The sequence below is a fragment of the Cibotium barometz genome, chromosome 8 (assembly GCF_041138505.1).
Source record: "Cibotium barometz isolate CiBa-2024 chromosome 8, ASM4113850v1, whole genome shotgun sequence".
Lineage (NCBI taxonomy): Eukaryota > Viridiplantae > Streptophyta > Polypodiopsida > Cyatheales > Cibotiaceae > Cibotium > Cibotium barometz.
Window position 1 is genome coordinate 23,773,118 of NC_141053.1, and position 16,192 is coordinate 23,789,309.

A 16,192-nucleotide genomic window follows, 5' to 3' on the forward strand; every position below is an offset into this window, starting at 1 on the left:
ACAAGCATGGTTGACAAGCTAGAAACACTAATTAATCACTCAAGGTATGGCACAAGCATGGTTGACAAGCTTGAAACAGTGGAAAAACACATCTAATTGCCTAGTAGTGATCTCACCCAAGGTATAAGAGTCCTAGAGAGATTCAAGAGCGTCTAAAATAACTAGGTATCAAACTAATCAGTTGGTTAAGACTCGTTGATTTCTATCATGCCAGAGAGTCCATAATGCCCAGAAACTTGTCCACCCAAGAAACTATGAGTAGTCTGCTAATTCATTGGAATGTCTACCAAAAAGCCAAAATTGCTTGGAAGGAAAACGAGTCTTTAAATATCCAGAAAGCCTATCAAGAAGAGCACGAGAAGACGCACGGTGCCAAAGCAAATGAGCTACCGTTTCTCAAACATGATAGCACCTGTAACAATGTGGTGAGGCAATGTGTCTCTTGGCCAGTAGTATACCCATAGGAAGTACCCCAACCACGCATCTCCACAGGAAAACTCTCTGTTTCAAAGGGAGTTTATTTTTCCAAATTCTATTATGGCATGTTTTCCACCAACGTAACGGCTTAGATATCCACCAAAGCTGGTTAGCATGCTCAGCAATCCATGGGGGAGGCATAATCAATCCGGCCGCAGTCAACTAATCAAATGGGGAGATATGCTTATAAAACTAGGCATCTGTTTATCTAATTTCCAATCCATCATCATGTTTTGTGCATTAAGCGGTGGAATAGGTTGTATAGAGTGCATTATCTACATAATCACTTGTCATATTGGTCTGTGATGCATGCCCAAATCATATTGACGATTTGCTTTGAGGAAAGTTGAGAACCTATCCACTCGTATCTATAACATCTTGTACATATCGAATACTGGATAGAAAATAAGCCTTTTGAGGTTCCAATAATGCTAGTGGTTCCTCAAAGACTCTGCTCCAGTGTACACTTTCCAAAGCGAGAGAGTTTCCACTGTATCGGCATTCCTGCCAGACCAATGCAAGTGTGAGAGGATCCACTGTATCGGCATTCCTGCCAGACCAATGCAAGTGTGAGAGGATCTGTTTTCCAATCTTGAATCAGCCTGGTGGAATATGGATAGCCAGTTATTTTACCATCAAAAAGTCCAAGAACAATGTCCCAATGTGTAGGGATCCAATTGCCAAATGCCAAGGTTTGCATATTTGCACATAAGGTGGCTAGCGTAATTGCCCATGGTTATTTTTGTCTCGCAGAAAATCAACAAACATAGCGGCTTTTCTCGCCAACACATGATAATGTATGTTGAGAATATTCACACCACCATGCATCTTTCGCGTGCAAACAAGTTCATATTTCAATAGCCTGAGCGCCTTTTTATCAATTGTGGTTCTCTATAAACATTCCAAAGCTCTAGACATGAAACTGTCTATATCTTTTTTGGTTCAATCTAAAAGAAGGAAGTAGACCTGAAAATAGGCCATAAGAATGGATTTAAAAATTCGGAGTCGAACATGCAGAGGCCATGTGGAAAGCTCCAATAATCCAATTTGTGATTCAATTTATGTAAAACCTAGCATGTCTCATCCTTAAGGGAAACCAACCAGCCTATGGGATGTCTAATAAATCTGATCTAGCAATAAGCTTTGTCCTAGCCATAATACCTCGTGCCAATTCAGTGGAAGCAGTTTAGATTTTACAAAGGTTAACATATAATCCTACAGCCAAGCCACACACACAAACACATGTCCACCCTCCCGCCCTTACCCTATGTTCATGTGTGTATTTTGGGGGTTGGGTTTTCCTCAGAGGGAGGGGAGGCACTACACGTTAGTGCTCTATAAAAACATTTTTTCCAACCAAACAAAATAAACAATGTTTCCAACCAATCAAAATAAGGACACCTCTTCAATCTACCCGATTTTAGTTTCCAAAATGTATACTACATATCAGTTTTAAAACTAAAATATATAATAAATGAATCCTTAAAATAAGTATAATGAAACATCTTATGCGTTTTTTCATAATTCTAGCTGATAAAAATACACAAAGTTACCGTTTCTTTGAGAAGTGCTACACGTTATACAAAGTTATGTGATTTTTCATAATTCTAGCCAGCAAAAATACACAAAGTTGTCGTTTTTTCGAGGAGTGCTGCACGTTATACACTATGTAAGATATACAAACGTGTGTGCATGGTGATTATACGCCCCTATGTGTGATTATATATCCTTGGCCATTTGTTTGAACTTGGACGAAGGACAACTTGAGTTGGTCCCTTCAAGAGGTAGAGAATTGCTATGGGAGAGGCCGGTTTCTAGGCTAAAAGTAATTAGCAAGATCCCTTTTTAGAAAAGCTCACCAATCTAAGTACATGCCCGTATTTCATGGACGTACGAGGAGGCGTGATTCTAAGATTGATGGCAAAATAAGGAGGGTTTCATTTAGAGTGCCACATTGGATTCTACACTAATGGTGCAATTGATTTTTGTTTATTTGACACCTATGATGATCATGTGCATGTGCTAGGCATGTCAAAAGCTTTTTGAACACATGAATAATGGTAAAAACATCAAAGTATGGATTTGCAAATGAACATTCGGTTTCTAAGTGTACCTCTAAAAATCTTTAAACCTAAACATTGTTGCAAAACGTTGTTTGAAATCAAAGTATGGATTTGAAAATGAACATTCAGTTTCTAAGTGTACCTCTAAAAATCTTCAAACCTAAACATTGTTGCAAAACGTTGTTTGAAATCAAAGTATGGATTTGCAAATGAACTGTGATGATGGCACCATTGTTCTCTATGGATGGGTTCACCTAGCTCTCTAAAATTGTTGGGATGGGGTTGCTTGGCTCTCTAAAGTTATTATTATTTGTATATTGGGACCCCTTGGGTTCAATGTTGAGGGAAATACCGTTAGACATGGATTGACGAATTGTAATGGAATCTTGAGTCAAATCCCATAATTGCTCTTGATCTACTAAGTGATCGGACCGAAGATCCTTGTAAGAGTATCCCTATGGGCATGTAGCTCCAAGGAAATAGAGACTCTGGTCTTAATAATCCATGACTTAAGTAAGTGGGGATTAATACCCTCTTGAAAGTGGGGATTAATACCCTCTTGAAAGAGAAAATGGAATCAGTCTTACATTTTGCACATCAGAATCAATAGTTCTCTTCTATCTTTGTCTCTTTTGTGGCACATACTCTACGTATTCCTTCTCTTTCCTAGGGATGACCAGATTAGAACAAAATATACTATGTCATGCATGAATAAAAGGCCTCAAAGCCATCTTGATGGGGGAGTTACATGAGTCATCATCATATACATAATGCTATCTATGTCTACATCATATGGTAGAGTACTGTTATGCCGCTAGAGGACGTCCCTAATATGGCGTCCTAATGATGCACCCAAGATTTATATGCATATGGATGGAAGGTGCTTGGTACATTCTTTTCTAGGGAAGCTCTCTGTCCTCCTTGTCTTTATCCAACGCTAGTGTGAGGCCACTCTCAAGTAGCCGTCACTATCCACATGTGACGTGTGTTGCGTGAGATACTTGGGCTTCTTGATAGTCAAACCATTAAAAATTGTGAAGAAGTGTTGCATGTAGAAGCGAATGTGGGAAGTAGCTAAGCCTCTTTAGTCTGAATCATTGTTTTTTTATTTGGCTAACTTAGAAAAAAAAGGAATCAGAAATTTTGGAGAGAAAAATTGGGCTACCCTTCTATTACATATGGTGTGATTGCTCAAATAGGGGGGCCTAGGGCATGGATGGTTGACAAGAATATGGCTTTTCAAATATAATATATGTATGTTTTAGATATATAAAATGAAAATTTGGCCTTAAAGAAGAGGAGTGAGGTATAAAAGAAGGGGTCTAAAAAGGACATAGGATAGAAATCTTTGGCTACATATTGTAGGAGGGACCCCTTCCAAAAACAAAACATTGTTGGTGACCAGATCAAGGTGGGAGTCATGACTATTGGGTATTTTGGAGTTAATTGTTGTGAACACCCTCTTTGGGTATGAACAACTTTTATTACGTTTGTAGCCATTTATATGGTAGAGATGTGTGGACATAGGCTAATAATGGGCCGGATCACTTTTCCCTCCTCAAGAGGTTTTTCCTTGCGAGTGTGTGCATACTCTTATGAGTGTACACACACTCATATGAGTGTGTGTAAGTGACCTTATCATGCCACTTCACTTGTACTTCCTTCAATCTCATTAATCTACTTTGAGTGTTGTGCTTCTCTCTATCTTTGCTTACCTACTGCATCTCTGTGTGTGCTGCTACCTCCGTCTCCACTCCAACAAATGGCATGAGAGCAGGTTAGCTCTCGCTTTTGTCGTGTGCTCTCATCATCACCTTCTCGAGTTGCTCTTTTGATTATCTCAGATTGAGCAATCCTCTTAGGTGGAAAGGTATACCCTATCATTTTATAGTAACTTTGTTAAATTTTTTTTAACAATTATCAAACTATTTTAGGAATATTTTGAGGCTCATTCACATGTAAGGTTTCCGTAGACATCCCTAGGGAGTGACAATTCAAACAATCTTTGTTCGATTTTAGGTTTTATGCAGTGCATCAACATAAATTTAGTGTAATGACATTGTGTGCATATGCCATACATGTTACAGGGTTGCCATTGACATCACATCTTTGAGTGTTGGAAACATGGCCAGGTCTAGGAGGGAGCGAGTGGAAGGGGAGGTGGAGAGATCAAGCCATGATTTGTGGAAGCATAGAGATGGATATGGAAGAGAGAGAGAGAGAGAGAGAGAGAGAGAGAGAGAGAGGTGCAATAGAACTCAAATGAGAGAGAGATTACACATGAACACAATGATTGTACTATGAATGATAATACTCACGCCATGTACAATGTATTTATAGGCACTAAGGCCTTATCTTCTGACTCTTACTAAGAGGTGGTTCACACCTAGAATGTTCACGCCAAAAGACTAAACCATTCAAACTACTAAGACTCTGATAATTCCAACACACCCTCCCCCCTTAGCAACGAATGTGGTGAGATTTGAACGTAAAAGAAGCAAACAACCTCCAACTGCATCACATCGCTGCTATGCAGAAAGGCAATATAGCCATGTGCACCTCTCGTGCCATGCTATTCCCTCAATCATCTTATGATCAAAACTGAGAGTGTTGCTTAGTTACCCCCTCAACTCCTAATTGGCATAAGAATACATATTTACCTTTTTTATAGCATCAAGGCCTTACAACAATTCCAAAAAGACATCCAAAATGTTCAGATTTTAGGGACAACCTGGGCAGAGAGAACCCTTAACTCAACATAAAATAGGAAACAGATAATTATGGAGAGATTAAGATCCCCCCTCGAACATATGTCGATAAAGAGTAGGCATCCTTTTTCCATGACGTTTCCAAGCAATGGATTCTTGGGTCATCCTTTTAGGATCATGGGCTAGGGCAGATCATCCGAATGTAGATGTGTTCAATGAAGATGTGAATGTTGATGCAAAACATATGTGCCTTGAGACTAGCATCAATGTTGAAAGATTTCATAACTCCTTGGAAGAAGCATCAGATATAGACCTTGTGCTAGATATGGACCTTGTGCTAGTCTCAACATCATAGAAGGAAGCACGTGTTGGTGTATCCTTGAAGGAATCAAAACATTGAAAGAAAGATTGATCCGTTGAATCTCCCATCCGAAAGGTACTAGACTTGTTGATGAAGAAGTAGATGAAGCTATTTGCTGATTTTTCACCTCCTCTTCATATGGGTATCCCGCTCTTCTAAGGCTTGAGATCTCCTGGTGTGATAGTGGTCCCTCATGATGATTGTATGTGCTGGTTATAGCATGGGACATTTCATGGAGCTGATAATAGGGCTCCAACTACGACACATGTGTGCAGCTGATATGGACCAAAACCCTAAAAAAAACATAGAAATTCTAAAAAATGCAAACCCTAAAAACACCTAAGGGGAGAAGGTGAAGCATGACAATGGAATGGAGCCTAGCTTTGATACCATATTGGAAACATGGCCAGGTCTAAGAGGGAGTGAGTGAGAGTGGAAGGAGAGGTGGAGAGATCAAGTTGTGGTGTGTGGAAGCGTAGATAGGGATATGAGAGAGAGAGAGAGAGAGAGAGAGAGAGAGAGAGAGAGAGAGAGAGAACATGACTCAAGTGAAAGAGAGACTGCACATGAACATAATGATTGTATTATGAATGAATGATACACCATGTATAATGTATTGATAGGCACTAATAAGCCTTATCTTCTGACCCTTACTAAGAGGTGGTTCACCTAGAGGTGCATCTTGATGGGAAAAACACACCCTAAAAAAAACATAGAAATCCTGAAAAATGCAAACCCTAAAAACACCGAAGGGGGAAGCATGACAATGGAATGGAGCAGACTCGATAATTCTAATATTAAGCTCATTATCAACAGCTTCATTGGCATCATCATTGTTAGGGGGTTGTCAATAGAGGGAGCTTTTTTTGGACATCTATACACATTCCATCTCATTCATCCACATCCATCTAGTCATTCACATGCACGTCTATCCACATCCATCCATACATTCACATTCACATCCACATATATTCACATCACATCCATACATTCACATTTACATCCACATATATTCACATCACATCACATTTCATCCACATCTCATCACATCCACATATATTCACATCACATCACATTTCATCCACATCTCATCACATTCACATCCACATCCATCTACATCACATCACATCTTATTACATCCACATCCACATTCATTTGCATCACACCACATTCTATCCACATCTATATCCACATTCATTTGCATCACACCACATCTTATCACATCCATATCCACATTCATTTACATCACATCACATCCTATCACCTATCCTCACATCTCATTCTCATCTCTTCATTCACATCCACATCCACATCCACATCCATCTCACATATCCTCACATCTCATTCTCATCTCTTCATTCACATCTTATTCACATCTATTCACATTTATTCACATTTAGTAACATTTTCTATTTTTGATACTGATGGGACTTTTCTAAATTTTTACCAATTGTTTGGCCTGGTTAAAGGTACTTTTTCTCGACAGATATTTTCATATTCTTTCTCAAATTCCTCAAGTGAAATAAATTCAATATTCTTCTTTTGAGTAAAAGATTCATGGGATTTACAAAAATCATTTCTACCCATATTTCATCGGTGTACCTATGGCATCGTTGGTAACCAGAACGCTCACCACCTGTCCACTCAGGGGCCTTTTCAATAGTTCCTAGCTCATAGTACCCGAAAATATATTCACTTATAAAAATCAAGATGGACTCTCCATTGAAGATTAGCAAGATCAACCAAGAGATCCATATAAAAGAGCCATGGACTCATCCGTTGAGGACCAGCAAGGTCAATCAACCAGATCCATGCCCGAGTTCAAAAAATAACTCTAACACCTTGTTCCATTTTCTTCCTCGACGCACATGGGTATCTTCGGCGACCCAGAGCCTGAGCCCAGAGCCTGAGCACCGGTGTACCTATGGCATCGGTGAAAACCAGAACGCTCACCACCTGTCCACTCAGGGGCCTTTTCCTGAGTGGTTGGGGGAGCAGTGCCAGAACAGTGCGAATTTTGAGCCTGCACCGCCGCTGCAGAGCCTAAGTTCGCACTGTTCTGGCATAGCTTCCCCAGTCCTCCAGGAGTAATTCTGATGCATTGGATGACAAACAATGTAATTTTACACATGATTAAAGCTATTTTTATCTTATAAACTATTGTTTCTCACAATTAGTATACTCAACTTCATTATAAATGCATCAGAAATGATCCTGAGTGGCTGGGGAAGCAGTGCTAAAACAGTGAGAATTTTGTGCTTGCACCGCCACTGTAGAGCCTAAATTCGCACTATTCTGGCATAGCTTCCCCTGTCCTCCAGGAACAAATCTGATGCATTGGATGATAAACACTATATTTTTACACATCATTAAAGGTATTTTTATCTTATAAACTACTATTTCTCACAATTAGTGTGCTCAACTTCATTATAAATGCATCAGAAATGATCCTGAGTGGCTGGGGGAGTAGTGCCAGAACAATGCGAATTTTGAGCCTGCACCGCCGCCGCTACAGAGGCTAAATTCGCACTGTTCTGGCATAGCTTTCCTAGTCCTCCAAGAGCAATTCTGATACATTGGATGATAAACACTATATTTTTACACATGATTAAAGGTTTTTTTATCTTATAAACTACTATTTAGTGTGCTCAACTTTATTATAAATGCATCAGAAATGATCCTGAGTTGCTGGGAGAGTAGTGCCAGAACAGTGCGAATTTTGAGCCTGCACTGCCCGCTGTGCAGAGGCTAAATTCGCATTGTTCTGGCATAGCTTCCCTAATCCTCCAGGAGCAATTCTGATGCATTGGATGATAAACACTATATTTTTACACATGATTAAAGGTGTTTTTATCTTATAAACTACTATTTCTCACAATTAGTGTGCTCAACTTCATTATAAATGCATCAGAAATGATCCTGAGTGGCTGGGGGAGCAGTGCCAGAACAGTGTAAATTTTGAGCTTGCACCGCCGCTGCAGAGCCTAAATTCGCACTGTTCTGTCATAGCTTCCCCAGTCCTCCAAGAGCAATTCTGATGTATTGGATGATTAACACTATATTTTTACACATCATTAAAGGTGTTTTTATCTTATAAACTACTGTTTCTCACAATTAGTCTGCTCAACTTCATCATAAATGATCCTGAGTGGCTAGGGGAGAAGTGCCAGAACAGTGCGAATTTTGAGCCTACATCGCCGTTGCTGTAGAGGCCAAATTTGCATTGTTTTGGCACAGCTTCCTCAGTCCTCGAGGAGCATTTTTCATGCACAAACTAGCACATGATAGACACTCCATGTTAAACAAACATGATGACACCAAGACATTGTAAGAGAAACTTAAAATTTTAATTATCAGAAGTGTAAGAAATTACGAAACAACAGAAGCCAAGATCTTTGTAGTAGACAAGAGAAAACACAGAGATATGGAGAATCAAAAATTTCTGATTACTGTATGCAATTACAATAGATAGCTATCGCTTCCCAGCCATGTGCTTCGGTGAAGAAGCTTTGATAGCTGACTCTGGAAGAAGTGAGAGCGAAGGCTGTATGCAAAAAGCGTGGGTGAAAAAGCTTTGATAGCTGACTGGAAGAAGTGAGAGCGAAGGCTGTATGCAAAAAGCATGGGTGAAGAGTGATTTTTAGTGAAAAGACCGTCTCGCTAAATAGAGCTTGTGTGCATGATTTTTCATTATGCAATCATAAATGACCACCGAATCTATATTCCTCTTGGCCCGCAAAGTCCGCATGGAGTTTAGCGTAAACAGTCCTTCGGGCCGCCGGGGGGGAGTCATCTCCCCTCCCCCCCGGACCCCCTGCAGAGAGGGGCTCACGCCCCCCTCCGCACCTTCCCCCAAGTAGGCTGGTGTGAAACTGTGCGCCGCAACAAACCCAAAATTTACAGCCCATATGCAGTAGGTGTATAATAACTCACCGCATATGCATGTAGCCTGGTTGGCAGTGTGTCAACCTTCTCCAGAATCGTCTCATGCTATCTGGCCACAATCGGCCACCATCAGCAGATGTTTAAACCGGGACCTACCAGGCGACCCGTGCTACTCATAAATGCCTTCTCCTCATATAGGGGGCTCACAAAGTAGAGTTAGCTGGTGCCTGCGTAGTTACCTGAGGGTGGAGTAGTGATATCCAATAAGAAGGTTACAAAATGAAAAGCCAAATAGGCTTGTTACAAAGGGGGGTTTGAAACAAAAGAGTTGCTTCAAAAAAAAGGTTAACATCTAAGATCTCTAGATCGTGTCTCCCTCGCCTCGACGAATGCGCCGAGCTAGTTGCATGTCCTTCGTAGATATGGTAATCCTCTTTGCATGTATTCTTTGCATGTATTGCAAGGAGGTTGGTGTCTTCACACAGCTTGCAAAGGCTCCATAGCTAAGTAGAGGAAGAAGCTAAAGCAGAGAGATCCTCATAGAGAGAGAGAGAGAGAGAGAGAGAGAGAGAGAGAGAGAGAGAGAGTAAATGTATCCTAGAACTAGTCCTGCTTTCTTTCATCAAGAACATTGGCACGAGTGAGATTTACCTTCCACGTAGCCTCAAATTTTGTGACATGGGTGTCAGGGTCTTCAGACTTCTTACCCTTGTAGTTTGGGTATTTGTTGTTTTCACCTTGGCGAGCAATTTGATGATGCTGATGAATTGTGGGGAGATGTGAAAAGTGATTTTGCCAAGCCAAGCGGGGCGTACTCCTGGTGCAATTGGTTCCACATGGATTGGGTGATAAGTTGTCTTGCTATTGCTTATGTAAGAAGTTCCTCTCCCCTTTTGGAGTGTTGTGCCAGAATGTTGCCTTTGTGGAGAGAAATCGTGAGATTGAAAGCAACAGAATCACCAAAGTGTCGGTGGTCAAACGGGCAAGACAGTACCACTAGTGCTCTCAGAAGTAATTCTATCAATGCCTAAGCCCAATGGGTTCAGAACTCACGAGCCATCAGCCAAAACAGAGAATGCACACTGAACTACAAAGCTCTCTCTCTCTCCCTCACTCACTCACTCAGATAGTATACAATGAAATAATGCTCAAGGGCTTTGTATTATTGTTAAGCTTGTACAATGCTATTCTACTCCAGACTAACTCTGTCTACTGTTCTCTTGTATCCCTCTATATATCTATCTCCTAACTACTAACTACTTCCTTCTTTGCTATCTTGGAAGGACCTTATTCTTGTCCCATCCAGCCATTGTCCTACTATTACAAGACTCATTTTGCTATCAAAATATTACAATAAAGTACATATGATTACAATAGTTGCACATGTGCGCTGCCACCTATGCATGGCTGTTAGTGTACTGGCCTTTTACTCTTGGCATGTTTCCTAGGACAAGTTCTTCACATCCCACCAATCAGCTCCTATCAAACACTCAACAAGCAGTAGGACAGAGGCTGATGTGGAATCAACACCAAGTCAGAAGCTACGAAATCATCGAGTCAGAATCAGCTAAGGGACAGATGCGGAACCAGCTATGTTGAACGGAATTTGAATCGGCTGACGGACAGACGATAAATCGGCTATCTGAATTAGCGTGACGAAAGTTGAAAGTCAAACATCGAATGCCGAAGGAAAAAGTTTAAAGTGTGAATACCAAATATAGAGAGTCGAAGGTGAAAGGTGACTATACTGATGAGTAAACTTGGACAAACACTACAAGCTGATTGCTAAAGCGGAAGCCATAGTCAAATGCCAAATATAGAATGTTGAAGTGGAAGGCTGAACTAAATAAACCCGGCCAAGGAAGTAAGCCTAGCCAAGATTTAAAAATACCCTTGAAGCAAGATATAAATTTTATCCTTAGTGGGGACACGAAAGCCATGGCTGAGTTTTTTTCTAGAGATGGCCTCTACACCCCTAGGAAATAGCAACCATCGGCTAACTAATGGCTGAGTTTTTTCTAGAGTTGGCCTCTACACCCCTAGGAAATAGTAACCATCAGCTAACTAAGCTACAAGTATCCCTACCCCCAAACTCATCAACACCTCCCTAGGCATCAATCTTGTAGTCACCCAAGCCTCTCAAACCCAACACCTCCATAGGCATCAATCTCCTAGTCACCAAAGCCTCTTAAACCATAAGCAAGGCAAGACATCATCTTCAACTCATGGTGGTGATAGCTCTCCTAAAGTGCCAACAAGAGACTCTAGTAGGTGATCACACATCACAAGGTGGCTTCGATAAAAACAAGTTGAAAACCGTTTTCAAAACAAAAACTAAGTCCGATCCAAGGCAGCTCCTCTCTCTTAACCAACAAAGCCCATATAATATCACATGAAAATGATTAGTCAAATAAAAAATTAATTTAGACACTTGCCAAAGAGAAATTCAAAAATTCAGAAAAGATGATATTCATATATGATCCGATTTACAAGTTTGAGATTGTAGACTCATGAAAACAACTCAAAAGGAAGCTCTATCCCCAAGAAAACTCAGTGTAAATTCTGATTTTAAAACTTGAAAATTCTTGAATTATTACACTGTTACATGTATCATCTATTCTCAGCATACCAAAAGCTCAGTAGCTTCCTCCACGACCACGGAAGTATTGGGAGGGATTACACATTAGCCACTTCATGGATCAACTTTAGATCAGAGATCAAAATTCCAAAAAACAAAAGAGAATCAAAAAATCATATAGAAGACCTCTTCCACCAGTACATGTCAATGTGCTTCCAATATGTCATTATGAATTGCTCTCCTCGACCTGCAAGCACATGCTTTCTTACTTTTTGAAACTTTCTATCCACACATGGGTGTTATAAACATGTCAGGTGTGATGCCCATGTTGCCAAAATGGTTTGAACTAATGTTTCCCCTCTTTTAGAACTTGTCTTTAGTTTTTTCTCTTCAAAAGACTCTAAAAAGGGCAAGAAAGGGGCACCTCCTAGTATTTCTACCTTTTGTTAAAATTACACCCATGATTCTAGCAACCTATCTATATGGCATCCAATGTGGATTCTTGCTCGGACAGCTCATATGCTATGTGTACAACATATGCTAACTTATTCCTACATTTTAGGCTCACCTAAAAATCAAGAAATATCTTATTTTTTATGAATCTGAAAACTAAATTATCTTTTCCTCATTTGAATTGAATAAAATCTTGTATGTATCTTAGTTCATTTGCCTTGTGCTTTTCTTTCTTTGCTTGCCTTGAGCTTCCTTGGTGTCATCCTCATGCTCTAGTTTTTGCTCACTGCCCTCATCCTTCTTAGAACATCTTTGTCTTTGCTTGGCTCCTTTGGGCTCTTCTTCTTATCACACTGCCCTCCAAACCTTTGTCCTTCCTTGTTGCTAGTCGATTTTCAATCTCTGTCATCAAGCTCATTATGCTCACCAATTGCTAGATGGTCGGAGTATGCAACATGCTTTGTTTCAAAGAAGTAGGCATTTTCTTCTCTTTGCTTCTCCATTTTTTTTATAAACAAAATACGAGTTCTAGAGGATAGGCTGGGTACTTAAGGATATTAAACTTTTGGTACCCTATGATTTTTCCAGCCTTTTGCCCATATCTGCGAGGCCATTCAATTTCTTTAGCACATTGTTCAACTTAGAAGGGTGCTCTTTGTTTGTACACTTTTGCTTCTACCTCTATCTTTTGCTCTTAAACTAGCTTTTTTGGGGCTGCATTGTCAAACAAGAAAAACCAAGATATGTAGTTAGTTATGATTGGGTGTTGGTGAGAAATGTAGATGTCCATGGGATCCTCCAATGATATTGATCCTTGAAAGACTAGCATTGTGATGTAGCTATCCATCAACATAGGCACTTGCTTGTTTATGGTTTCCAATCTGAGTAGTGGGGTAGAGGAACTCCCAGTGATATATTTTGGTATAAGTCCATAGGGTTGTCGAGTGCATGTTTGGCCAATTTTAGGTACTTTATTAGGCAGTGATTTTGGTGCACAAGCTCCAAGGGATCATTGGTTATTTGGCTTGAGATATTTTATTTATCAGCATCTCACTTTGAGGAAGGAGAGGAGGACAAGGGGCTTCCAACTTCTTTTTGCTTTAGTGCTGCCACCTCAACCTCTAATCTTCTAATTCTTTCATTTTCAGCATCCAGATAAAACTTCATGATTACATTGGTGCTATCAAGAGTCCTTTGCATAGTTTCTAACTGAATGGTGAGCTTTGCCATGGTGCCTTAGGCCTTGTTTAGCTCCATGTTTGTCTTTCTATTGGTCTCCTCCTTTTATTTGAGGTAAAACATTTGCCCTGTCTAAGTGGCCCTATAAGGTATCGATGACTATTTGTGATTCTGCAAATCATTCGGCCTGTTGTTGGGTATAAGAGTGCAGAAGCTATTTATACTTTCCCTCTAACAAGTCCTTTGAGCCTTGAATGTGCTAATTTAACCTTTCTAGCTTGCTTATTGTTGTTTGGGCTTCCTAAAACATGCTTCATATTGCTTTGTTTTGGAAGTGTGGGCTTGCAAAAATAGATGAGAGTGCTAAAGATGATAGATTTGGCATAAGCCTCTACTACTTTTAGCTCCAAAGTGGAGGGGGCTGCCTCCTCCATTAAGAACTTCTTTGCCTCCTTCAAAATCCTCTTAAATTTCTTAGCCCATTGAGAGGGGGTCATAGCCTTGTCCCCTTTTTGGGTGTCTTCTTACTTCTATCCCTTAGCCTCTTAGACATTATCCATGGGCTGTAACTACCTCTTCCTTGGTCTCCACCCCTTTCCTATCCATCTTTGCCTCTCCTATGTCAGTATATCTATCTCTACTGAGCGTGATTGCTCTGTCATTTGGCTAGGTGACAAATAACTTTCTCCTCCTTTTCTTTGGCCTCTCTGATTCTTGTGTGCCTCATGTTCTCTCTTCTAGCTTGGCTCTTGTTTATCTATTCCTCCTTTGGGTTAAGCCCATCAGCATTTACAATGGGGGGGCAACCTCTTTCTGGTATGCATACCGTGATAGAGAATCCAAGTTAGTAGAGATGCAATTCAAAGGTATGGCTCATTGAGATTCTTCTCAATTTGCATATCCTCACTACCTCATAGTAGTGAATGAGCCTTGAAAAGTTCTCCTTTGCCTGTTCGGGGTTCTAGAACTTTAAAGCTTTGTTGAACCTAGTCAAAATGCTTACATCTTCTTGAGTTGTCTTGTATGGTTTGTAGAATGACAGATATGCATATTACAATCTCGCAAGGCATTATCAATTGTGGCAAGATAATCTCACTCTAATAGGTCTTTTACTGATGAGTGGTCTTGGTCTTGAAGCACCTATTCTTCTTGGTCAGGGTGCTGATCTTCTTGTCCTAGTCCTTGTGCACTGTTGGAAAATTCAATGCCTATTAGATTAGATCAGATTTAATCTTGATAAGGTGTTTCTCTGTCTCATTCTCAAAAGAGCTTATGGACACACACTCTATCTTTTGGTTGTAGGTGGAAGCACCTTTGGAGGTCCATATCCCCCATGGTGGCAACTCTAGATAGGTAGCAATCCTATCTTATCCAAGGCTTGCCTTATCTTCTAGTTCTCAAGTTCCAGCTTCCTACACTCGAGTGTGGGTGCACATCAAAAATAGTTGAGTTAGTGGGTGAGTGTAAGATTCCTCCCCAGCCTCTCAAAATGTCCAGCATCTTCCCCCTGTAATCAATCCCTCTTCAGAAATATAAAAGACTTGTTTCTAACTGTTTTAACCTAGAGAGAGAAAATATTCTAGAGAGAGAATATTCAAATTTCTAATATTTTTGGATAAAAAATTATCTCATCTTATTAAAATAAGTTTCCCTGAAACAGAAATTCAAAAAGAACTTTCCAATGTGCAATTGGAATTAATTGGAAATGGGTATAAAGGACCTTAGCCTAAGGGTCTAGATTTTCAGAAATTTTTGGATTATGGTCCAATTAAGGTTCCTATGGGCCAATAGCATCAATCCATGTGTAGGGAGGAGATAAATCCAATTTTGTAAAAGAAGATACCCAAAAATGAGTAAATGCTCACATAAGATGAAGAGTTGAAAATGTACAAGGTTTATTAATAAAAAACTATGAGCAATATTAAAAATATGAGATATTTTGGGTATAATGATTTCATATTGCCACTATGTAAGGAAGGGGAGTTCTTTAAAGGAGGTGCATATTTCACATAAGATGAAGAGTTGAAAATGTACAAGGTTTATTAGTAAAAAACTATGAGCAATATTAAAAATATGAGATATTTTGGGTATAATGATTCTATTTTGACACATATGTAAGGAAGGAGAGTTCTTTAAAGGAGGTGCATATTTCACATGCTTGAACGAGTTTTAAACTCATAAAAATTGACATATTTCATCTCTCCTCTCTCCTAATTCAAGTCTAGTTACAAAAAGTTAGCTCAACTGACCTAAAAATGGTCAAAAATTGACCAATCTGAGTTGAAAAATTCTAGAATCAGTTTGTTTGATTAGGAGCTCAATTTTTCCTATAAATAGAAGCCTCCCTTGTTGAAAACAAATATATAGTGTTTATGCATCGTTACTCTACTCCACCTAAGCCAAGAACTGTGAATTCATTAATAATTTACTAGTTTTTGGAGCTTCCCTCTTTCTTCAATCCCCATTGGTGGCTCCATCAACATACTTA